Source organism: Piliocolobus tephrosceles, chromosome 17, assembly GCF_002776525.5.
Source record: "Piliocolobus tephrosceles isolate RC106 chromosome 17, ASM277652v3, whole genome shotgun sequence".
NCBI lineage: Eukaryota > Metazoa > Chordata > Mammalia > Primates > Cercopithecidae > Piliocolobus > Piliocolobus tephrosceles.
The window spans coordinates 7875352-7900284 of NC_045450.1; positions in this window are offsets into that span (position 1 = coordinate 7875352).

A 24933-nucleotide genomic window follows, 5' to 3' on the forward strand; every position below is an offset into this window, starting at 1 on the left:
AATGGGAAGTTAGACGTTATTTTCTTTAAACATGAAAGAAGAGCAAAATGACATCCCCACATAACTGGGGCTTAGGGGACATGTCATTCCTATCACCAGTAGAGGTAAAGGCATCCAGCACCTAGAGCTCCACTGTGATCACCTGACTTCTGGAATGGTAGACCTGGTTTCTGAAATCAGAAGCTTGGGCTGGAATTGTTATAGGGGTTATTAAGAAATTATTTTAGATAGATAGAGAGGAAAAGGGGTCCTTGGGAAGTTTTTCTTTCTTTTGAAGCAGCTCCAGAAACGTTTCTTGTCTATCAGGAAAGCCCCGCCCTTGGAGCTTGGCAGCAAGCTTTAATAAGTAAATACTGGCCATTAGAAACTGGGTCCACCCAAACATGGCAATTTCCACCCTCCTCTACTTGCCCTTGCCCCAACAAGTGTCTAGCAACATGGCCGCCCCCACGTCTCCCCAGGTGTGTGGAACATCGTGGCACCCTGCATTTGCATATTAAAAGGCTAGGGTGGGAGGGCCAGTTTTTTCGCAGGCTACGTGAATGGCATACGGTCAAACCAATCCCCTGAGCCCTATGCAAATCAGACACCACCTCCTCCAGCCTCCTTATACAAGCAAACACTTTTCTGCCTCACACGGGGTTTCCTCTCTGGCTTTGGAGCACCCCTCCCTCTGTCTCTGTACAGGGGAGCTGCTTCCTTCTTTCTTGCCTATTAAACTCTCGGCTCCTTAAAACCACTCCACGTGCGTCCACGTGTCATCTTATCCATTTCTGCGGGAGACTAAGGACCCTGGTGTTGCTCCACTGATTGGAGCCGTATCAGAATCAGCTTTAATTTTCTGAAAACTTCTTGGCTTGGGTGATCCAACTTGTATCTGTATCTTTTCTCATTAAGGTATAATTTTCGGTAAAACTTCTCCACCTTATCTTAGTTTATATGGATTGCTCCTGGTCTTACCCAGGGAAAAGGAGAGAAGTGTAAAGAGAGTTCTTTAAAAAGGAATATAGAGTGTTTTTTCAGCAAGGTTCTTATGGGCACATATCAGAAGAGGGCTCCAGGCGTGGTGCCTCACGCCTGTAATCCCAGCACTTCGGGAGGCTGAGGAGGGCAGAGCACCTGAGGTCAGGAGTTTCAGACCATCTTGGCCAATATGGTGAAACCCCATCTCTACTAAAAATACAAAAATTAGCCAGGGGTAAAGTGGCGCATGTCTGTAATCCCAACTACTCAGGAGGCTGAGGCAGGAGAATCGCTTGAACCCAGGAGGTGGAGCTTGCAGTGAGCCGAGATCATGCCATTGCACTCCAGCCTGGGCGACAAGAGCAAAACTCCCATCACACACACACAAAGGGGGCATACTCTGAGACTGTGGGTTCAGAGAATTGCTTCTCTGGAAGACAACATCTAAAAGGAGTCTTGAAGCATACATATAAATCAGAAATGGAAAAAAAAGAGAAAGAAATTTCAGGCAGAGAAAGCCAAATGGACAACATACAGAGGCGATTAGAAGCACAGTGTGTTTGGGGACCAGAAATTTTATTAGCCTGCGTGGGCAGGGGGTGGGAGGGCCTGGTAAATTTGTGGGCAAGAGATGAGGCTTAAGAGGGAATGGGAGCAGCTCATGAAAAGCCAGGTGCCTTTGTGTCCTGAGCTCTCAGCTGCTAAATGGCATGAGAGCAGTACCTTCCAATCAAGCCTCTCCCCGGCCGTCTCTGGGGAGGTGTCTCTAACACAGAGATCCGATATGCAGCCAGATCTGAAAAGCTTTTTCTTCATGTTTCTTGATAAAGAAGGTTTTGCAACATCACTCACTACATTAAAATGCTTTCTTAGCTTCAGGGGACTGAAAGCATTTTTATTATGTTCCAACATTATTTATCCTTCTTGTATACAAGAGAGCAAAGCAGAAATCCAAAGAGAAAAATCCTTCTAATGTCTCAAATGCAGCCTTGGTCCATTTGTCTGGTGTTGCAAAGGGAGAGACATGACAGCAAATGTGGGAGAGAGCTGGTTTCTTACCGCCTTCCTTCCTGGAATGTATAGGGGGTGGAGATAAGGTGTAAGAAAAATGGCCACAACTCAAAATTGGGCCTTCATTCTCACCCCAATTTTGAAACCCCATTTCCCCAGAATTCCTGCAAGAGCTGCCTTCCTCCTAGAAACCCCATTCATTGTGGTCACTTGTCTGGAAGTTCATCCAAGGAGAGTCTTTTACCTGAAAGAAAATCATTTCACAGGTTTAACAATTAAATACTGTCACTGCACATTCATTTGCGGGAAATATATACATCTCAATTTTTCTAATAATGGAAATTAATTTTTGTCAAAAGTCTCCAAATTGCCTTGCAGCAGAATCTTAATCTGAATCACTTTAAGATAGCTGGGCGTGGTGGCTCACCCCGTAAGCCCAACACTTTGGGAAGCCAAGACAGGAGGATTGCTTGAGCCCGGGAGTTTGAGACCAGACTGAGCAACGTAAAGAGGCTTCGTCTATACAAAAGAAATTTGTTTTAATTAGCTGGGCAAGGTGATGGGCACTCGTAGTCCCATCTACTCAGGAGGCTGAGATGGTAGGATCGCTTGAGCCCAGGAGGTTAAGACTGCCGTGAGCTAGGATTGGGTGACAGAGTGAGACCCTGTCTTGAAAAATAAATAATAAATAAACAAGTAAGCAAATCACTTTAAGATAACCTCAGTTAAATCAATTTTTCTTTCAGACTCACTCAGGGTTGCTCCTATGTGTTCTTGATATAGTTTCATATACATCGCAAAGGGTATTTTTAACACTGCTTAGGAAAGATAACTTTTCTTGTGCATTTATCATTGTCTATCCACTCTAGAATTTGCTGGGATGATTGTTACTACTACTGACCAACTGTATGCATCTCCTACCAGTGCCACCTGTATGCATTGACCCTAATTGGAAATTGCGCTGTAGATATTTTCCATCTGGTCCATAGGCTTCAGGTTACTTTGTGCCTTGACTATCCCAAAGTTGCTGCCTCTTAGAGCATCTGTCTCCCAGCTCTTTCTGCTCTTCTCTTGGGACCACAGCAAGCTCAGTAGGCTTCTCTTAGCCTTTCTGGTGTATTTCCTCCTCTCCTGATGTCAAAGGAGGCCATGATATGAACCTCTGTGTGAGGCCAGCTGCCTCCCCCAGTTTCACCGAGGAAATAATCCCCAGGTGGTCTCTGCCCTTGAATCTGTCAGAGGCATGTGAACCAGAACAACTTCTTGAATGAGGCTGAGTAAAATGAGGCTGAGACCTACTGGGCTGCATTCCCAAACAGTTAAAGCATTTTAAGACACAGGCTGAGATAGGAGGTCAGCACAAGATACAGGTCATAAAGGCCTTGCTGATAAAACAGGTTGCAATAAAGAAGCTGGCCTGAACCCATCAAAACCAAGATGGCCACGAGAATGACCTCTGGTGGTCCTCACCGCTACACTCCCACCAGCACCATGACACTTTACAGATGCCATGGCAACATTAGAAAGATGCCATGGCAACATTTGGACCTATATGGTCCAAGAGGGGAGGCATGAATAATCCACCCCTTTTTTAGCATATCATCAAGAAATAACTGTAAAAATGGGCAACCAGCAGCCCTCAGGGCTGCTCTGTCTACGGAGTTGCCATTATCTTATTCCTTTACTTTCTTAATAAGCTTGCTTTCACTTTATGGACTCACCCTGAGTTCTTTCTTGGGCAATATCCAAGAACTCTCACTTGGTGTCTGGATCGGGACCCCTTCCCTGTAACAAATCCCCTCCTCTGTCTGGGTTGAGGCATAGGTGGTTGGGTCACAGCTTGGATTTAGACATTTTAGGGAGACATGAGACATCAATCAATACATGATGTCCATTAGTTGGGTCCGGAAGGGCGGGACAACTCGAGGCAGGGAAGGGGTTTCCAGGTCATAGGTAAATAAGGGATAAATGGTTGCATTACTTTGAGTCTCTGATGAACCTTTTACTGAATACACAATGTAAATGTGAGAGGAAGGTAGAGGAATAGTCACTTATGCGTTAGTCTGGGTTAGTGAAAAAACAGGGCAGAGGAAGCAATCAGATGTGCATTTGTTTCAGGTGAGCAGAGGGATGACTTTGAGTTCTGTCTGTCTTTTGTCCACATGGAATTTCATTGTGGGCAAATTGTGAGGGAGGTATGTAGTTTGTGGCTATCTTATTTAGCAATGAAATGGAGGCAGGTTTGCTTGACTCAGTTCCCTGCTTGACTTCCCTTTGCCTTAGTGATTTTAGGGGTCCAGGATTTCTTTTCCTTTGCAAAGCGTAGAATGAAATCCCCAAATATTTTTTTCTTGGTGACCATTCTCTCCTCAGGAGTGGAGATCTGGTCTACTGTAAACAAAGGGTATCAAAACAATGGAACAAACATTAATTTCAGGAAACAAAAGATTTCACTATGTGACCACTGGACAATCACACCTATACATGAATTCCAGAATCTTCTAGGTTTTTTCATACCAGAGTATCAATATCCTTATAAATCTTCTCTTGCTGGCCTTGACCACCCTTCATACCAGGATGTAGTGTTGATGTTTTACTCTGATGAAAAGCTTTCTACTAGGGAAGTCTTGCAAGCCTGATCACTTAGGATGAGAACACTCTCAATTCCTGCTAACCACACATTTGCAGATAATCCCTTGAGTCATTTTCTCAAAAGGAATTTAAATTAACATTTTTGTGTTGATTATTACTTATCTTGATTTTATCTGATTTCTAACTTAGGTGAGTCCCTGCCTATGTGTCTAAGTGCAAATAATAATGGCAGTGCAGAGTTAAAATAAAAACAAAAGCACTGACTTTAGGATAAGAGATCTAGATGCTAAACTTGGCATCTCTGCACTTTACTCACCGAGTCATTTCTTCTGACTGAGCCCGTTTCCTTAATAATGAATTATAATGAGGGTTAGATGAAGTAAGATACAGTATGTAAAACATTTAACACAGTGCCTGACATGCAGTAAGCACTCACTGATAACACTTATTATTATTTGCTTTATTATTCAGTGGCCTAAGTTTTACCCATCTCATTGATATGTAACTCCTCTCTACAGTTTCCAGAAAATGTAATAAGGTGAGAAACTAGTGTATTGTGTGACATTTTTCCAATGCAAGTAGAAAAATGGCCTCTTTCTAAGTAAGGGCCTTCACCTGCAGAACAGCTTTAAAATATTGTGCCAGACACTACGAGCAATTCTAACACATGAAGTCTGAGATGTCGAGAAAACCTTGGCAGGGCTATTTCTCTGGGGGCTCTAGAGGATTCGAACAGGTGCACAGTCTTGACCTTACATAGCAACAGCACAATTTTTCTCAAGCATGAAGCATGACTACACGCTTCGTATAAGACCTGGAGGCCATGGCCTTAGAAAATTGGAAGCTTGGAAAATAAGCATTCAAAAGGTGAAATGCTTCATCTGATTATTAGGGGAGTCGCGAGAGATACATGCCAGGAATAGGACCTTCAACTTCACTTGCATGTACTGAGGGCATCCACCAAAGTGTCCTTGGCTGGTTGGTCTAATTGTATCACCCTTTGGGAATGAAGATGAGGGTAGGAAGTTATTATTCTCTATCACAGAGATTTGCTGATTCTAACAGAGGTTTGATGGGGTATAGATGATGATGGCAGTTTTCCATCTGATTATTAAAAAAAAAAAGTGCGTTCAAGAAAACCAAATACCGCATGTTCTTACTTATAAATGGGAATTAAATGATGAGAACACACGGATACATAGAGAGGGAACAACATACCCTGGGGTCTTTCGGAGGATGAGAGGTGGGAGGAGGGAGAGGATCAGGAAAAATAACTAATGGGTACCAGGTTTAATACCTGGGTGCTGAAATAAATCTGTACAACAAATTCTTGTGACACAAGTTTACCTGTATAACAAACCTACACATGTGTCCCTGGACTTAAAAAAAAAAAGTATTTTCAAATAGAAACAAGGAAAACAAAGAAGAAATGATCTTCTATAATCCCATTTCACTAGTCTACCACCAAGAAACAGTCACTGACTGGCATTGACAACATTCTGTTGTGTTCTCTCTCTGTCCCTTTCTCCCTCCATACACACACACACACACACACACATATGTGTGTGTGTGTATATATATATATATATATATATATTTGTTGTTTGTTTGTTTTTTTGAGTCGTAGTCTTGTTCTGCTGCCCAGGCTGGAGTACAATGACATGATCTCACTCATGATTTCAGCTCACTGAAACTTCCGCCTCCTGGGTTCAAGGAATGCTCCTGCCTCAGCCTCCCAAGTAGCTGGGATTACAGGCATGCAAGATCACACTTGGCTGATTTTTGTATTTTTAGTAGAGAGGGGGTTTCACCATGTTAAGCAGGCTGGTCTTGAACTCCTAACCTCGGCCTCCCAAGGTGCTGAGGTTACAGGTGTGAGCCACCATAGCTGGCCCATTTAGATATTTTGACAACTTTATTGAGGTATACCATTAAATAACCTTTTTATGCTGTCTAGCCCAATAGTTTTTAGAAAATTTAGTGAATATTGCAATCATCACCATAATTCTGTTTCAGAGCATTTTCCTCACCCCAATAAGATCCTTCTGTTAATCCCCACTTCCATTCTAGCTTCAGGTAACCACTCCTCTATTTTCTATCTGATTGTCTTTTATGAGGAATTTTATATAAATGGTACAATACAGTAGTCATCTTTTGTGTCTGGGCTACTTTGCACAATGTTACTAGGGTTCGTGTACCAGAACTTACTTCCCTTTCATGGCTGAATAATAATCTATTGTATGGCAGTACCATATTTTGCTTATTAGTTGATCTATTGATGGACATCAGGGTTATCTCCAATTTTGAGTTATGAATTATGCTGCTGAGATTATTCATGTGTTAGTCTTTGTGCAGACACGTGTTTTCATTTCTCTAGATTAAAATACACCAGAGTAAATACTTAGGAATTGCTGAATCGTCGGATACATTGATGTTTACCTTGTTAGGAAATTATCAAACTGTTTTGCAAAGTGGCTAAATTATTTTACATTCCCACCAGCAATGTATGATGGTTCCTGTTTCTCCACCTTCTCACCAATACTTGTTATTGTCAGTCTTGTGGATTATAGCTGTTCTAGTGGGTGTGAAATCTATATGTGACTTTAAGTGACCTCATTTAATCCAAGGAATGCATTTAGATGGAAGCCTCGGAAATCCTTAGTCATAAGTAAACAAGTCATGCTTTTTTGCTTATAATAGCAACAGAGTTGTTTTTTGTTTCTTTGTTTTTTTGTGATGGGTCTCACTCTGTCGCCCAGCCTGGAGTGCAGTGGCGCGATCTTGGCGCACTGCAACCTCTGCCTCCTGTGTTCAAGTGATCTTCCTGCCTCAGCCTCCAGAGTAACTGGAGTTACAGGCATGTGCCACCACACCTGGCTAATTTTTGTGTTTTTAGTAGAGGCAGAGTTTCGCCGTGTTGGCCAGGTTGGTCTTGAACCCCTGACCTCAGGTGAGCCGCCCGCCTTAGCCTCCCAAAATACTAGAATTACAGGCATAAGCCACTGCACCTGGCTGGAACAGAGTTTTGCGTTTTGCTCAGTTCTTTTGTTTCCCCTCTCCGCTTCATTATAATACTCAAGTGTATAAATGCATATTGTATGTGTCATAGTAGAAATTATTCTGAATACACCTGGCATGGCAATTTACTAGCACAGGTGTGATGGTTCTCCTTCTTATGCCCACAAAGACCTTGCTAATCATTTCTGCTGGGTGCACACAAGACCTGAGAAATGCTTTTCAGCACAGAATTCTGAGCAGCTGTTACCAACCAATTGGTGATGGCATGAAGAATGAAATTGATTTGCCCTGCTTGGTGTATAAAGTTCTGCATATTACTTTTTCATCAATTAAAATTATATTATACATATGTATTAAACAATCTTCATGAAATAATTGTAATGGTCTGTAAGATACCATCATGTTAACACATTATAATTTATTTAACCATTTACCTCTTGTGTACACATAATTCTCCCCGGATTTATTTCTATTATAAATAATGCTACAGTGAATTTCTTTACATATTTGCACATCTTAGAAGTAGAATTATTAGATCAAAGTGTAAAAGATATTTGAGTTTCTCAGTGCATCATTAAGGTGTTTGTGATGAATAACTTTAGTTTTTGCTCCATTTTTCTGACGGATGGAGGTCAAGGGTGGTGATAAGTTAGACTTTTCCTGAAATGCCAAAAAGCTTAGAGTTTTCTTAAGTTTCTACATAGCCCTTAACGTTTATGAGACCTCCTTGAAAGCTCTTTTTTGGCTTATTACGTAAATAAACTTGTTTTGGTTTTTCTATTTTAAATGGCAAGGATATTATTTCTCCTTTCCCTCATTGTTCTTTGCTGATTTCCTAGCCATATAAATAGCCTTCAGAAACTGATAAAATAGCTTCAATATCAGGATTTGTTGAGTGCACTTTTAGGAGGATACAGGCAGGGTGCTAAGCACACTGCAAGAACCAGCTCCTCCTTCAGGGATAAGGACCTAGGCTTGGCCCAGTGTCCTGCCTCCCTAAGATGATTTTAGCCTGGGAATAAAAGAGAGACAATAAAAAGAGAAGCTGCTGCACCCAACTGAGGTGGCTGAGCCATCCGGAGAGGGCCAGATGCCACCCCTCCTGCCATGCTGGCCCATTTGCACATCAAATCCAGGAGCAGGGTGGTGGGCAGTATGTTTCCGCTGAAGTCTTTCCCTCCTATTGTTCAGTAATAAATCTTCATCTCTCCATTCCTTTACTTTTCTTGAAGAGTTCAGGTGGCCAGGCTCAGTGGCTCATGCCTGTAATCCCAGCACTTTGGGAGGCTGAGGCCAGTAGATCACCTGAAGTCAGGAGTTCGAGACCAGCCTGATCAACATGGTGAAAGCCCATCTCTACTAAAAATGCCAAATTAGCTGGGTGTGGTGGCTCATGCCTGTAGTCCCAGCAACTCAGGAGGCTGAGACAGGAGAATCACTTAAACCTGGGAGGCAGAGGTTGCAGTGAGCCGAGATTGTGCCACTGCACTCCAGCCTGGGTGACAGAGCGAGACACCTTCTCAAAAAAAAAAAAAAATAGTTCAGGCAGGCAGATGGTGGCATAATGTCAGTTGCAAGAATTTTCTTTGTCATTCTCCCACTCTTGAAGTCACCCTGATGCACATTTACCTCAGCTCTGATTCAGGGCGTACATAGTCCAGTGAAGTTATAACAGAAAGCACAGAAAGAAAATGCCTAGAGGGTAGGTAGCACGCTGTGCTGGTGATTGCTGTGCCCGCAGCATGTGGTGGGCATTCCAGAAATGTCAAGTGAATCAGACAAAGCATGTGAAATTTCTTAGTAGCCTTAACACAGCGCTAGCCGCCACAGTTGTCTATAATTATCATTACTACTGAAAAGAATGTTGTACATAAAGTCATATTTTGAAGTGTATTTTTTCCTTAAAATAAATATTACATATATGCTGCATTGTATTTTCTTATTGCTATGGTAACAAATTACCACAAACCCAGTGGCTTAAAACAATACATGCTTATTATTGAATAGTTCTGAAAGTCAGAAGTCCAAAATGGAACACAGAGCTGCGCCCCATCTGGAGGTTCTGGGGCAGTGGTCCTCAACCTTTTTTGCACCAGGGACTGGTTTCGTGGAAGACAATTTTTCCATGGACAGGGAGCTGTGGGTGGTTTTGGAATGATTCAAATGCATTACCTTTATTGTGCACTTTGCTTCTGTTATCATTACATTGTAATATATAATGAAATAATTATACAACTTGCCATAATGCGGAATTAGTGGGATCTCTGAGCTTGTTTTCCTGCAACTAGATGGTCCTATCTGGCGGTAATGGGAAACAGTGACAGATCATCAAACTTTAGATTCTCATAAAGAGCACGCACCCTAGATCCCTTCCACATGCAGTTCACAGTAGGGTTTGTCCCCCATAAGAAACTAATTCTACAGCTGATCTTACAGAAGGCAGAGCTCAGGCAATAGTATATGAGCAATGGGGAGCAGCTGTAAATACAGATGAAGCTTCGCTCACCTTCTCACCACTCACCTCCTGCTGTGTGGCTCGGTTTCTAACAGGCCATGCACAAGTACCAGTCCATGATATGGGATCTGGGGACTCTTGTTCTAAGAGAACATCTATTTTCCAGTTTTCAAGGGCCACCTGCATTCTTTGGCTGATAGCCCCTTCCTCCATCATCCAATTTCTCTTTGTGTTTCTCTCTCTCCTTCTGTAATCACATCACCTGTGTATTTGACCTACCTGCCATCCACCTTCCTCTTTTGAAGACGCTTGTGATTACATTGGGTTAACCTGGATAATCCAAGAAAACTCTTCTATCTCAAGACTCAACCTACTCATTTTTGCAGAGTTCCTTTCACCCTGTTAAACAACATTCACAGATTCATGGGATTAGGACATGCCATATTTGGAGAGCCATTATTTTGATGTGGTTGAAACTGGATTGGGGGCCCAAAGCCCTTCCTTTTTATTCCCACTTCCTCTCTTCTCTCTACCTTCCACCCACTCACCCATTGCTAATGAGTTCCAAGATCATGGAGGTGGAAAGGAAGACCTGTGGGCAAGATCATCTCCAGAGCCACTTTTGGCTGACACATTCCAGGATATAAATGAGACTACATTGTCCATGCTACGTCCTAAGGGATCATGATATTTTTGAAAGGGAAAAAGAAGAAAGATCCTCATGGTGAACAAAGCTTTGACTCTGCAGTCAGACAAATCCTGGATTGGATTCTGGCCTTTATGAGCTAGTGTCCTTGGGTACGTCACAAAACACCTCTGACACCTGGATTCTTGTCATATATCAAGTGGGACAGTAACAGCTATCACCCTTGTTGGAAGACATGATCAAGTGAGATAGATGTGCAAAGTACTTTGAATTCATGAATACCTAACACTGCACCTTTCTTCCACTCTATTTTCTTTATAATTCTCCTCCACCTCTTAATACCAAATAAATTGGACAACATGAAAATACTAAAGGCTTGTAGAAAAAAAGTAAACCAGTAAGTGTTCCAGAATTAGATAAAGGTGATGCTTGCATAACTCTGTGATTATACTAAAAGATGCTGACTTATACACTTAAAGTAGTGGATTTTATGATATGTAAATTATATGTCAATAAAAATAAATTTAAAAAATTAAGTCAGCAAACTAAACACACACACACACACGCGCACACACACACACACTTGCAATGTAAAAAGTCAAGCCTACTCTCCTGGTTTTCAGTATCCCTTAACTCTGGAGTTACTGAACACACTGCATGAAAACACTGATCTTTGAAGATATATCACTGATGTCCGCTCTTCCAGTGAGAGGAGCCCATCGGAAGTGAGAGACGAAAAAAGCCCCTTATGTTGCTTTCTGCAGAAATAGTTGGGCAAGAAACAATTCATTTCTGTAGCTCATGGGGTCAAGCAAATCCTAAGCTGCTACTTTCCACAGAAATATCATCCCCCCAAACAACTATACCACTCCACCTGAAGCTCACAGCCCTAGGTGTGACCACCGTAGGCCTCTTACTAGCAATGGAGCTTAATCTTAATGTTGCTTCAAGTGAAATCTCTTCACCAGTATTTAGTGAATTTCTATTTTGATTAGCTACAAAATTAATTTTCCAGGTGTTTTGCTTCATTTCAAGCTATTTATTTTGTTGAACCCAGATAATCTATTATGAGAGGTTGAGAGGGGTTGGGTTATTTTATTGAGGGTGGGGAGGAATCTTCTTATTTCTTCCATTTAAAGGGAAAAACACAATACTACTTCCATGACTTACCAATTGTCGATAGCACACTAAATTCAAAACCACTGCCGTTCTTGACATGGCCTTTGTCTACATTTCTACCTCATAGCCTCATGCCAGGAGGACTTCTGGTGTTCCCCTCCTCACTTCTGTGTGTGAGCACAACCTCAATGGACCTCTAACCCCAAGATGCACCTGTAGTTTCCTAGAAAAGCTTAGGATCTGTTTGTAGCAGCACCGCTACCCACACCACGTCCTCTGATCTGATGCACTAGTGTCTCTGCTGACCTGCTGTTCAGCCTTCAAAACGTAGTGGGTTCTTACTCCAATAAACTTTCCCTGGATCTTCCAGGCAGAGTTAAAATACTTCTTTTCCTTTAGGTCCTCCAGTACTCCATCACTTACACCTTCCATTACTCTGGTAGACCAGTAGACTCTACTGGAGTATCTACCACTTTGCTATTATTATGTGTTTGTCCATATCTATCACTAGAAAGTAAGCTTTTGAAAACGGGCTGTTTTACTCATACATATGTCCTCAATATCTTCTCTATAGGAAGATCTGGTCTATAATAGGTTCTCAATCTCTCTCTCTCCAAATACAACAAGGTGGTTCGGGTTTAGTATAATAACAGTTTGGTCAACAATGAGGCAGCTTCTGCTTATTGGTTATTTACCACAGAGAGAAAGACATAAGTTGAGATGCTTTTGAACAAAAAAGAAAAACTGCCTGAAAAGGGCTTAAATACTAGCAATTTACAATCCTTTATAGCAAGAAATCAAGAGTTAGGCAATTCCGGGGTTGGGTCATCAGCTGCCTGTTCTCTGTTAGATTGTTTATTTTCTAATTGTTGAGTTTTAAAAATTGTTGACACAGTTTAGATACAAGCTGTCATCAGACATGTGATATGCAAATATTTTCTCCTAGTTCTGAAGCTTGTGTTTTCATTTCTTAATGGTGTCTTTCAAAGAGCAAAGCTCTCTTAATTTTGATGAAGTCCAATTTACCAATTTGTTCTTTTATGGGGTCACATCAGCCCTGTTCTTTTTAAAGCAAAGTGTTTTATGGAATAAACAAGTTTGCTGGTCTATTAGCTGCAAACGGTTTTTGTGCATCTGAGATACCTTTTCATTCTTGAAGTGTGAAACTCATCCCCATATCATTTTTCTAAGCCATTTACAATGTATTGATTGAGGAGAAGCATTGCCTGGATTCTGATACTTTGTAGAATAATTTGCACAACTTGAAAGCAGGAGTGATTGATAAAAGAAAGAAAGAATCTTGAGTAGCAGCAGAAGCCCCATGGAGCTCTCATTTGCTGAGAGGCCACAAGATGCAGTCACTAAGAGCATGGACATCAGAGTCAGCTCTGGGTTCCAGTTCTGGCTTCCATAGTGACTGTGTGACTTCAGCCCCCTCAGTTACCTTCTCTATGGTTCCTTTTTTTTTTTGAGACAGAGTCTCACTCTGTCACCCAAGCTGGAGTACAGTGGTGCCATCTTGGCTCACTGCAACCTCTGCCTCCTGGGTTCAAGCGATTCTCCTGCCTCGGCCTCCTGAGTAGCTGGGACTACAGGTGCCCACCACCACGCCTGGCTAACATTTTTTTTTAGTAGAGATGGAGCTTTACCATGTTAGCCAGGATGGTCTCGATCTCCTGACCTCACGATCCTCCCGCCTCAGCCTCCGAAAGTGCTGGGATTACAGGCATGAGCCACCGCACCTGGCCTATGATTCAGTCTTCTTATTGCACGGTGGGGAAAACTGTATTATTCTGCTCTTATGGTTGTTTCATGGGTTAAATTACAAATTGAATATATGATGCTTACATGAGGGCATGGAACATAGTGAGCAAGCGGTAAACGTGAGCTAAACACCCCCCAGTCCACACTGCAGCAAAGCAACTTTTCTAAACCCAGAGTTATCCACTGTAGTTCTACTGGAAACTTTCTTCTCAGTTTATAAAAAGACATCTGAAGAGAAAAAAGGGACCAGTCACAGACTGGAAGGAGATATTTAGCAAAATGCTTTTCTGACAAAAAACTTGCAAGCACAATCTATAAAGAACTACAAATCTGTAAGAAAAAAGTACAATGACAAAAAAAGGGAGATCCAGTTACAACAGGTCAAACTATTGAATAGACGTGTCACCAAATAGCATATCAAAATGGCTGGTAAACATACGGAAAGATGGTCAACGTCATTAGTCATCAGATAAACACAAGATAATACCATGAGAGGCTGGGCAAGATGGCTCACGCCTGTAATCCTAGCATGTTGGGAGGCTGAGGTGGGCAGAACGCTTGAGCTTGGGAGTTTGAGAGCAGCCTGGGCAATATGCTGAAACCCTGTCTCTACAAAAAAAAAAAAAAAAAAAAAAAAAATTAGCCGGGCATGGCGATACACGCCTGTATTCCCAGCTACTTGGGGGCTGAGGTGGGAGGATCACTTGAGCCCAGGAGGTTGAGGCTGCAATGAGCTGAGATCATGCCACTGCACTCCAGCCTGGGTGAAAAACTGAGACGCCGTCTCAAAAAAAAAAAAATACCGTAAGGAGCTATTAATATATACCCGTCAGAATAGCTAAAATTTAAAAGACGGGCAATACTAAATACTGGCAAGTATATGAAAAAACTGGAATCCTCTTACACTGCTGGTGATAGAACCACTTTGGAAAATTGTTTGGAAGTATTTACTAAGGCTGAGAATACCCTCTGATACAACAATTCCACTCCTGAATATACACTCAGAACTGAACACCAATATCCTTCAAAAGACGTGTTCAAGGAAATTAATCATAGCTGTATTCATGATGTCTGCACCAATTTTTACCTGTAATATTCATCAACATTAGCATGTGGTGAATAAATTGTGATGCATTTAACAGTGGGATGCTACTCCTCCAAAGCATTAAAACTAAACACAACAAGAACATATTATCACACGGAAAATATTGAAGCAAAGAAGTCAAACACATAAAAATGTGTGTGTTGATTTATTTCATATACAAAGTTCAAAAATAGGCAAATATGATACTTGGTGATAGAAATGAGAAGAGTTACCTTGGTGGGGCAGCAGGGGCAATACTGAATAACCCAGAGAAAGAATAAGTATGTAGAACTATTCCATACAATGATATGGAGTTATTTCTATGGAGGCGCCCATATCTACAAATGCACCAAACCATGGACTTAGGTTTATACCCTTTCCTGTTTGTAAGCTGCATCTTAATTTTTAAGTGTGCTTTTTGTAGGTCATCATTGCTTTTCATGAGCTGATACTACTTCCCTCAGTGCTCACATGTTGCTAAACTAACCAGTAAGTGCCTGAATATATCAGGTATTATCTCACTATCAGAATTTTGCACATCCCGTCTCGTCCTCACTGCTCCTTACAGCCTGGAAAAATATGCCATCATCTTCTGGTGCCACTTCAGACAAAATTACCTTGTAAGACAATCTCTGTCACCCTGTCGCCAAGACTGTATTCATCAGGTGTACCTCTTTTGTGCCCTCTCAGCACTGAATATTTACTTCTCACCCAAGCTGAATAAAAATTGCCTGTGTTCTAGTTTCTCTCCTACTAGATTCTGAGGTTCTCCAGGGCTGGGGCTCCTTCTGGTTTCCAGCTGAGCCCCATCTTACAGTACATTGCCAGGTGCTTTGCAGGAGTGCAGTCAATGCTTGTTGGCTTGAATGCTGAATCTCTCCTCTCACAAACAAAAATGTAACATCAGTGGCCCAGATTTTTCTCCTCCCAAGAGTGTTGGTGTTTATGGGGCTTTCGCTAATGCCACTATGACATGTTCTTTGCACAGGGCCTGTTGGAAAATTAGATCAGGTGGCTTCCCCGCTGTAACATATGACACTTTTCTAATTAGGGCAATGTTTAATTTACTGTCTCATGGCTTTGTGAATAAATATAAATTGTCATACTAAAGTGACAGGTGTAAAACCCAGGATGGCTGTGTTAGAGAGGTTAATCTGCTGTTAATCAAATCAGTTCTGCTTGACTTTCTCCCGGGGAGTGAGAGATAATGGCCCTGTTTAACTGGAGATTAGCCAGCTTTTGGCTGGAAATCCCTCAGGGTTCACCTGAGCCTCCTTGTGTCTTATTCAGAATGAAGATATTCAAATGTGTTGATAATTAAAGTTAGTCCCTTCTCCCTCCTTTGGCATCTCATGATGCAAAGATGCTTTCCACTGAGCCTTTCCATTGACCAGAAGGGATTTTCTCTGAATCCTGTTAATTCTGAAATATTCTGGAATGTTACTCAAAGACCTTCCAAAACTCTAAATTCCTGCCAGTAACATATTTGGCTATCTCAAACCCCAGTGCCACTCATCATAGCAAAGATGGAACAGTGATTACATGACAGAGGAGGGCCTAGCTTTATCCTGGATGTGGTCCCATGAATGTGCCTGTGGTCTCAGAAGAGAAGAACTCTAGCCAGAAATCAGTGAAAACAGTTGGTACAAAGCACTGTGAGACTGGAACACATAAGAAGTATTGATTTGGGGTCTAGGAGACTAAGTTAGGTCTGAAAGACATTCCCCATAACTTTTGCTAAGGCTGCATTGTGACTTTGGTATTGTGAGGAATGCGGGGAACAGCCTCGCTTTGTAACCTTAGGGATTTGCAGTCTCAAGAGTGCTGCAGTTCTTACCTGTTAGCAGGGAAACATCAATAGTTCATCCTGGGCTCCAGCTCTAGGCACAAGGCACCATGATCACTGGCTTTGCAGGCAGCAAGGCTAAACAGATACAAATGAGAAGAAATTCTGTGTATCTGAACTCCTGAAATTATTTTTAGGAAGATTTTGGAGGGATTGACAATGTCATTATCCAGGTAGGGGAAATGCAAACAAAATTGAAATCATTACCATTAATTTGAACCCTGCCTTTATAAAAGGTGATATGACATGTTTAGAACAGCACAAACGAGGCAGAATGCTGCGTTCAAATTCCAACTTAAAACACAAGTTATGTGGCTACGGACAAGCCATTTAGTCATTCTGAGTCTCAGCATACTCATATGTAAAATGAGGTTGTGATTAAATGAGACAATGTACAAAATGCACTTAAAAGTGCCTGGTTATAAAGTCAATATAACCGTTAGTTATCATTAGTTATCACAATCATTAGTTATCAGCATTATCATCGCAATCATCATTACCATGATCACCCTGATTATCGCCATCAACATCAGTATTAGTTCCATAGAATAATGAAGATTGAGAACATTAAAATTACATTGGCATGAATTAATTAATTATAGGTGAGAAAAGCATTGATCAGACACAGAGGCTTGTCTAAGTAACACACAGTCAATCAGAACCAGAGTTAAATTTGAAACAACATTTTAACGTGTGCTCTCCCTATAAAAAGAGTTGAAACGGAGTGAAGAGCATATGAAACAGGTGCCTGAAAAACAGTAAATGTCATAGAATTATGTGTTATTAATTTCAGATGTGACATTACTATATGGGTGCTTGGTTTCAAAAGAAAGAGCATGTTCCTAATTCTGAAATTTGGAGATTTCTTTTCTTTTCTTTCCTACCTACAGATTAATGATATAATACGAACAGACTTGTTCTCTTCCATCTTTCAGCCAGGCTTACATGGTTAATCTCCACTGTGACCCTGAATTGTCTCTGGATTTTGGAGAGGCACAACAGCGCATCCACTTATGTTACCGTAACTCACCCAGCATGTAAAACAAATAACTAGGCTGACACGTCTGAAGTGCTGTGTCGTGGGCAAAACAAGGAGGAAAGACAGTCTTGCTCTTCTATTTATGGACTATAAACCCTTTACAGTGGCATTGATGAAGGGTTTATAGTCAGTACACAAGCTGGTTACATCATAAATTGTAATGTTATATGATAAACTGGGACTTTATAGCAGTAGTAGATATCAAAGAAAAAAATGAGTTGGAGTTGGAAAGGATCTATCATCAAAGATACTTGCTGCAGGTTTAAATATTCAAGCTTGTTTTTGTCTTCATTTCACTCAAGCATTGGATAATTCATGTTTTTCGGTGTGGGGATATATAGATTTACCTAGCTATCAATTGTGTAAAAAAATAAATAAGAGAAATCATCGCCGAATGGTGGATGGCATAGTTATGATGTGGGTAAGAGATAGAAGGGGAGGAACACTGAATTATTCAAGCATTTGGGCTTTCTATTTTTACACTGGCAGATGACAGGTGAAGCTTCCCCCTAGTTTGGGGCCTGCAAACATGGCACTGTTGTAAGACATCTTGGTTACTATATTGAGAAACAGAAAATATTTACAAGAGAAATATGTTGAATATAACTTAACTGCTTCTAGTTTACATTAAAGCTAAGAGAAGGAAAATGTCAACAATTGTTAATTTCCCAGCCTCTCTAATGGGCACACTCTTTCAGCTCTCAATTCTGACCTTATTCATTATGGAACCAAAATTGCTAATATTTACTTATTACTTATTTATATTTTCATTTGAAAGTAAAAATAAGCTCATTTGCTATAATAACAGCTTAATATTTCCAGTGCGAAGAAACTGTCTTTTAAAAGATTTCTATTAATGGCCTCTCAGAAGAAGAGATCATAGAGTTCTCATTTTTTGCATATGGAATAGAGGAAAGTATCATTAACTTAGAATGTAATCATCATTCACTTTGGTGCTTACTTACTGCTCTGCAAAAGAAAGTGCCCTGAATTCATAGAGGAAAGGAATGGCTTGATAGTGGCTGAAAGTTAAAACCAAACTGCAAAGAAGGAGAGCCAAGAGGAACCTTTCCAGAGTGTAGGAGTTCAGTTTCACATCACACTTGCAAGCCTGAGATTTCTTGGAATTGACATGCTAAGAGGTCCCAAGGTCTCTAAGTTGTTTCACTGTTTTCATTTAAATAAATTCATTCCCAAACACAATTTAATATAATCATCAAAAGGTCCCAAGTAACCTGACCAGAGGCTGAAGGACTTGCTCTGAGCTAGGTGGCCTGAATTCCTCTAGGTAAGAGTAGTCAAGTTCTTTTCTCAAAGGCCTTCTATAGACTGTAAGCTGGAGATCATGCCCCTGGCCTTAGCTCAGTTATGTGACAAGCAGCTTGGCAGGTGATTCATCCTCTTGTCTGCAATGACCCTATTTAAATCATATCAGTACTAGAGAAACCAGACCTCCTAGCTTGCCTGAGACTGATGGACTTCCTGGTTCATGAGACTTTTAAGTTTTTAAATCTAGTGAATTCCCAACAAACCAGGATGCACTGGTCACACTGGTGATCTTCAATTATTACTAGTGGCTAAGATAGAAATTCAGATGGTAGCTGTGTAAGTCTAGGCAAGGCTCAGAGGGGGAAATTAACGGGCAAGAAAGATAGAGAACCATTTGTACAGAGGTAAGACTGTGGCAGGGGGTAGATATCTAACTGTCTGGGTCTAGAGCAATGTAAGAAAATTCCCATATCTTTTATGACAATTCTGATTGACTGGAAATGACTGCCTGGAACTATCTGTTGAGAAGGATTCTGAGGCTACTTAACAACAACAACAAAAAAAACAAAAACATGAATAAAAAACTTCGTGGAGTAAAAGAAAATGATAGCAGTGAGTGCACTACTTAGTAACCTGACATGGTTAAGACAGAAAGAGAAGGAGAACTAAGAACTGGATGTCGTTGTCAGGAGTTCGAGACCAGCCTGGCCAATATGGAGAAACCCCGTCTCTACTAAGAATTAGCTGGGCATGGTGGCACACGCTTGTAGTCCTAGCTACTTGGGAGGCTGAGGCAGGAGAATCACTTGAACTCAGGAGGCAGAGGTTGCAGGGAGCCAAGATCGCGCCACTGCACTCCAGCCTGGGAGAAAGAGCAAGTTGTCATCTCCAAAACAAAACAAAACTTTACTTAAAATTAACTTTAAAAATCTTACTCAATAAAGAAGAAGCCGTCACAGCCAGTGATTACAAATTAGAAAGCACACAAGACTAAGACATAGAGTGTTATACCCTTTCTCTATGCAGGAGTATATTCTAAACAAATAATCTTGTTTATACTGTTTGCCAACGTATTTCTTTTGTTTGTCTCTTCTATCCAAAAGACTATATTTTGAGCAAAATCACTGTCATTAAATACATTAAATATAGCGTTATTACAGATGGTTGCAGAATGTATTAGTACATAGAATATGCCCCAATTTGCATAACAGCTCTCCTATTGTTACACGTCTGACTGCTAATACTCACCCATTTTTTATTTACAAACATGGCGGTTTTATACAGTTCAACTTAATAACACACTTGCTCCTACCTGAACCGAATAAAATACTTACTACAAGAATAATGTCAATGCACATTCTTGTAGCTAGGGTTTACATGTTTCATTGGTTCTTTCCTTAGGGCAAGTTTCTGAAACTGGACTTGCTAACTCTAAGGATAAATCCCAGTCCTAAGGAAGGACCATCACATTTTAGCACTGGAAGGCATCTGCCAGTGCTTACCGTAGAAAAGAAGCTGTTGCTGAAGCTGGATGATTTCTTCCCAGCTGGGACTCACAAGCCGCACCACGGACAGCTTCTTCCAAAGTCACCTCTTGAAACAGATGTGCATCCTTCCAGCCTCTGCTGTATTAGTCCTAAAATCATAAAAACATCACATCTTCTTGCCAAAAATGCAGATCTCGTGAAGGCAAGCGTGGGCATTTGTGTCCGACATTTGGAGGAAGGAGCCAAGTAGAGAGGGCGTGCTTGGGCCACTGTAGATGCTGGATTGGAACAATGTTCCACCAGCTACAAGCAACAATTTACATACCATCTTTCTCAACTTATTACTTATTTCTTAAATTATATTTGTTACTTACATTACAGTACAGAAAGTGCATAATAAAGGTCTTTAAGTTGTTTCACTCTTTTCACTTAAATAAATGCATCCCAAAACACAATTTTATGTAATCGCCAAAAACCAATGTTTGTCTCATGTATATTAAAACATAATTAATTTTAAGTTTATCGATAGATCACCCCTAATCATTCTGTTTATCAATAGTAAATGTCACATTCTGGAAAACACGATACTCAAATATAGTCTGAGGTCTCTCTTAATTTTCCTACTTTGTAAGAAAAATAAAATCTGATGAACGTTTTGTTTTTAACTACACTGCATATTACAGGTGTTTAGAATTGAATCTTAATTACAGCAGTTGCCTTGGAGTCTTCTCCAGCTTGGCAGAGCTTGTCCTGCCCAAGGGTAAAGTGTTATTAGTAACTGTGCCTTGTTTTGCCATGGCTCTCATTAGCCTTTGCAAAGAACCCACCCATTTGTTGATTTCTTTCATTCTCACTGCCTCACTATCAGTCAGGCAGGTCACGTGCTGGCTGCATTTCACAGACGAGAATTTTAAGACAATAGAAGTTTAACAGCTTATTTATGTTTGCCCAGAAAACTTGCCCTAAGATGGCAAGCCATGTTTCTCTACAATAGTATTGTGTACCTTACTAGAGAGAAGTGTGAGAACTGGATGGTTTATAATCCAGGAATGTCTTCGTTCTTGTCTAGCAAATGGGAATACTCTTTACCTGCCACCTTTACTTCTCTTGGTTTCTTTCCCTCATGTGATACTCAGCTGAGGTTGTCCTTCTAAGATTTTTCTTTTTAACCAGTGCTCCTGAATATGTGTTAGAATTACCTGAGGGGTACTTTTAAAACACACTAAATCCTGAGCACAGTCCTGGAGATGTTGCTTTTTTTTTTTCTCACTTCTATTTTAGGTTTGGAGGTATATATGTAGGTTCGTTATGTAGATAAACTCATGTTACGGGGGTTTGTTGTACAGATTATTTCATCACCCAAGTACTAAGCCTAGTACTTCATAGTTATTTTTCCTGCTCTTCTCCTTTCTCTCCCTCCTCCCACCCTCCACCCCTATGTAGACTCCAGTGTCTATCATTCCCTTCTTTGTGTTCATGAGTTCTCATCATTTAGCTTCCACTTATAAGTGAGAACATGTGGTATTTGGTTTTCTGTTCTTGCATTAGTTTGCTTAGGATAATGATCTCTGGCTGCATCCATGTTCCCGCAAAAGACATAATCTCATTCTTTTTTATGGCTGCATAATATTCCACACTGTGTATGTACCTCATTTTCCTTATCCAATCTGTCATCAATGGACATTTAGGTTAATTCTATGTCCTTGCTATTGTGAATAGTGCTGCAATGATACTATCAATAGAATAGACAGACAACCTACAGACTGGAAGAAAATATTTGCAAACTGTGTATCTGAAAAGGTCTCATATCCAGCATCTATAAACAACTTAAATTTACAAGAAAAAAATTAAAAAGTGGGAAATGTTGATGTAATTGATAGAGGTGGTGTCTGGAAATTGGCGTTTAGAAACACAAACACCACAAGTGACAGCAAGGAGCACATTTTGGGTTGAGAACCACTGTTTAACCAGCATTGATATTACTCAGAATCGTTTTTAAAAATTCAGAATTCCAGGTTCCTCCCATCCTTCACAATCTGTATTTTAACAAGGTTTTCATATTATTTGCGTGTGAATTAAAGTTTGAGAGGGACTGCTCTGTAAGGGCACTTGTCCACCTTTATTTTTTTTTATTTTTTTTATTTTTTGGAGACCGAGTCTCGCTCTGTCGCCCAGGCTGCAGTGCAGTGGCCGGATCTCAGCTCACTGCAAGCTCCGCCTCCCGGGTTTAGGCCATTCTCCTGCCTCAGCCTCCCGAGTAGCTGAGACTACAGGCGCCCGCCACCTCGTCCGGCTAGTTTTTTGTATTTTTTTTTTAGTAGAGACGGGGTTTCACCATGTTAGCCACGATGGTCTCGATCTCCTGACCTCGTGATTCGCCTGTCTCGGCCTCCCAAAGTGCTGGGATTACAGGCTTGAGCCACCGCGCCCGGCCCATCTTTATGTTTTTATTGGTGCTTTGGTTCACCTCTGTGAACACACTGTGCCCAGGGTCAAGAACTCAACTGACCCCGAAAATAAATATCGAATAAGTGAAACAATACATCTGTCTTACCGTTCAGGCCTGAAGAAGTATATGTAAGTATTTACTCATCCAAAGAATTTTGATAACATGATAGAGAATTCCAAACTTTAGGACACGATTTTGAGCAGGCTGGAATCATTGTAGACTCCTTCTTCCACCTGAACCTTAGTTGGGCCCCCAAATGTTATTAGTCTTTTTTATTTTTTATTTTATTTATTTATTTATTTATTTATTTTTGAGACGGAGTCCCACTCTGTTGCCCAGGCTGGAGTGCAGTGGTGCGATCTCGGCTCACTGCAAGCTCCGCCTCCCAGGTTCACGCCGTTCTCCTGCCTTGGCCTCCCGAGTAGCTGGGACTATAGGCACCCGCCACCACAGCCGGCTATTTTTTTTTTTTTTTTGGTATCTTTAGTAGAGACAGGGTTTCACTGTGTTAGCCAGGATGTTCTCGATCTCCTGACCTCGTGATCCACCCATCTCGGTCTCCCAAAGTGCTGGGATTACAGGTGTGAGCCACGGCGCCCGGCCTATTAGTCTTGATAGTGGAAGAAAGAGGCTTGGGAATCAAATATCTTCCCTACGTGTAGTGTGATCTTGGGCAAGTGACTTAACCTCGTAGAACTTTACAATGTTCTTTGGAGAATGAAATAAAAATGATGCATGCAAACTGACTAATACATGACAAGATTGCATGAAATAACTCAGATGCTTACAAGTTGTATGATCTTGGGGAAACATGTTTAAATCTGTGGGCCTCTGTTTTTCTTATCCATAGAAGGGGAGAACAGGGGTGGAGATGCCTCAAGACTAAACGAGAAAACACCACGAATGTGCCTAACAGGATGTCTGGCATTTGGACAATGCTCAATAATTTGCTGTCTTCACTATCATCATCATTATTTCCTTCTATTGATTGCATATGTATTTAGATTGATCTTGATTTAGTAACTTCTGCCTGAGTAAAAAAGACAAAGAAAAATTTGAAACCATCTTTGCTTCTTGTTTTTTCTGCTTTTACTTCCCGTTTTCTCTCTGATTGGTCAAGTTATATTTTCTTTGTTTCCCATTTTTTTTCTAACAAATCTACAAAACATCATCCTCGCTTTATTCTGATATTACATCATTATTGTGTTCTTAACGATCATTCCCCAATTTCTGGCATCAGGAGCCAAGCCGAATTTGACTAGGGAAATCATGTTGCTGATATGCCGAGATTTTAATCACCAGGAATGAACTGGATGCCATTGGAGGCAGCAGAAATGCAGGCCTGAAAAGCCGGTGAAAATGACACGAATCCTTTTAGTTACAAAAAGGGTGGTGGAGACAGGGACAAAGTGTGGAGTTGAGTTTAGAGATGAAAGATAGTAGAAGATCCAGTCTACTGGCAACGTCCCACCTCCAAGCAGCAAGGTCTCCCTTGAGGCAGCTGCCTAACACATTAGACCACATTTCTTAGCATGTTTTCCTCCTCAGTGAATATTCTGCAGCTTTGGATCCATGGCTTTGAAAGAAAGAAAAAAGACATTTCCAAAAGAACAAATTAGCTAGCAGCTTCCCTCCCTGCTCCTCGCCCCACCCAAAGTCAGAGAATCACTTTGCAGCCAGCCGCTCTCTCCTGCGCAGAATTACCCAATTATCTTCTAAATTATAAAAGGGAAATCTTCCCCACCAACTGTTCCTGGCAGGGCCAGGATGTGCAGTGTTGCAAAACTGTAGCAAAAAATGTAAACAAAAGAATCCCGGAACAGGGGGCAAGCTGTCCACATACGCCAATCCCAGTAGCTTCAATCAAAAGCAGAATTGCTTCCCCAATAAATGAAGCCAGTACAACTAATAAACGCAGGCGCTAATTGCTGGCTGCAGATGTATTAACTGAAGCAAATGCGAACCCGGCAACCATTAATTATCTAATGAGGCCAGCAGCCTTCTGATGAGGTGGGGGCTGATTAAATATTAAAGAGTGACATATGGAAAGTGCCAGGAACAAAAGATTTCAATCTGGGGGGAAAAAAGATTGCACGAAGTTATAAAAAAAAAAAAGGTGGGGGGCAGAGAGACTTTCTTTCTTTTTTCTTTCTTTCTTTCTTTCTTTCTTTCTTTCTTTCTTTCTTTCTTT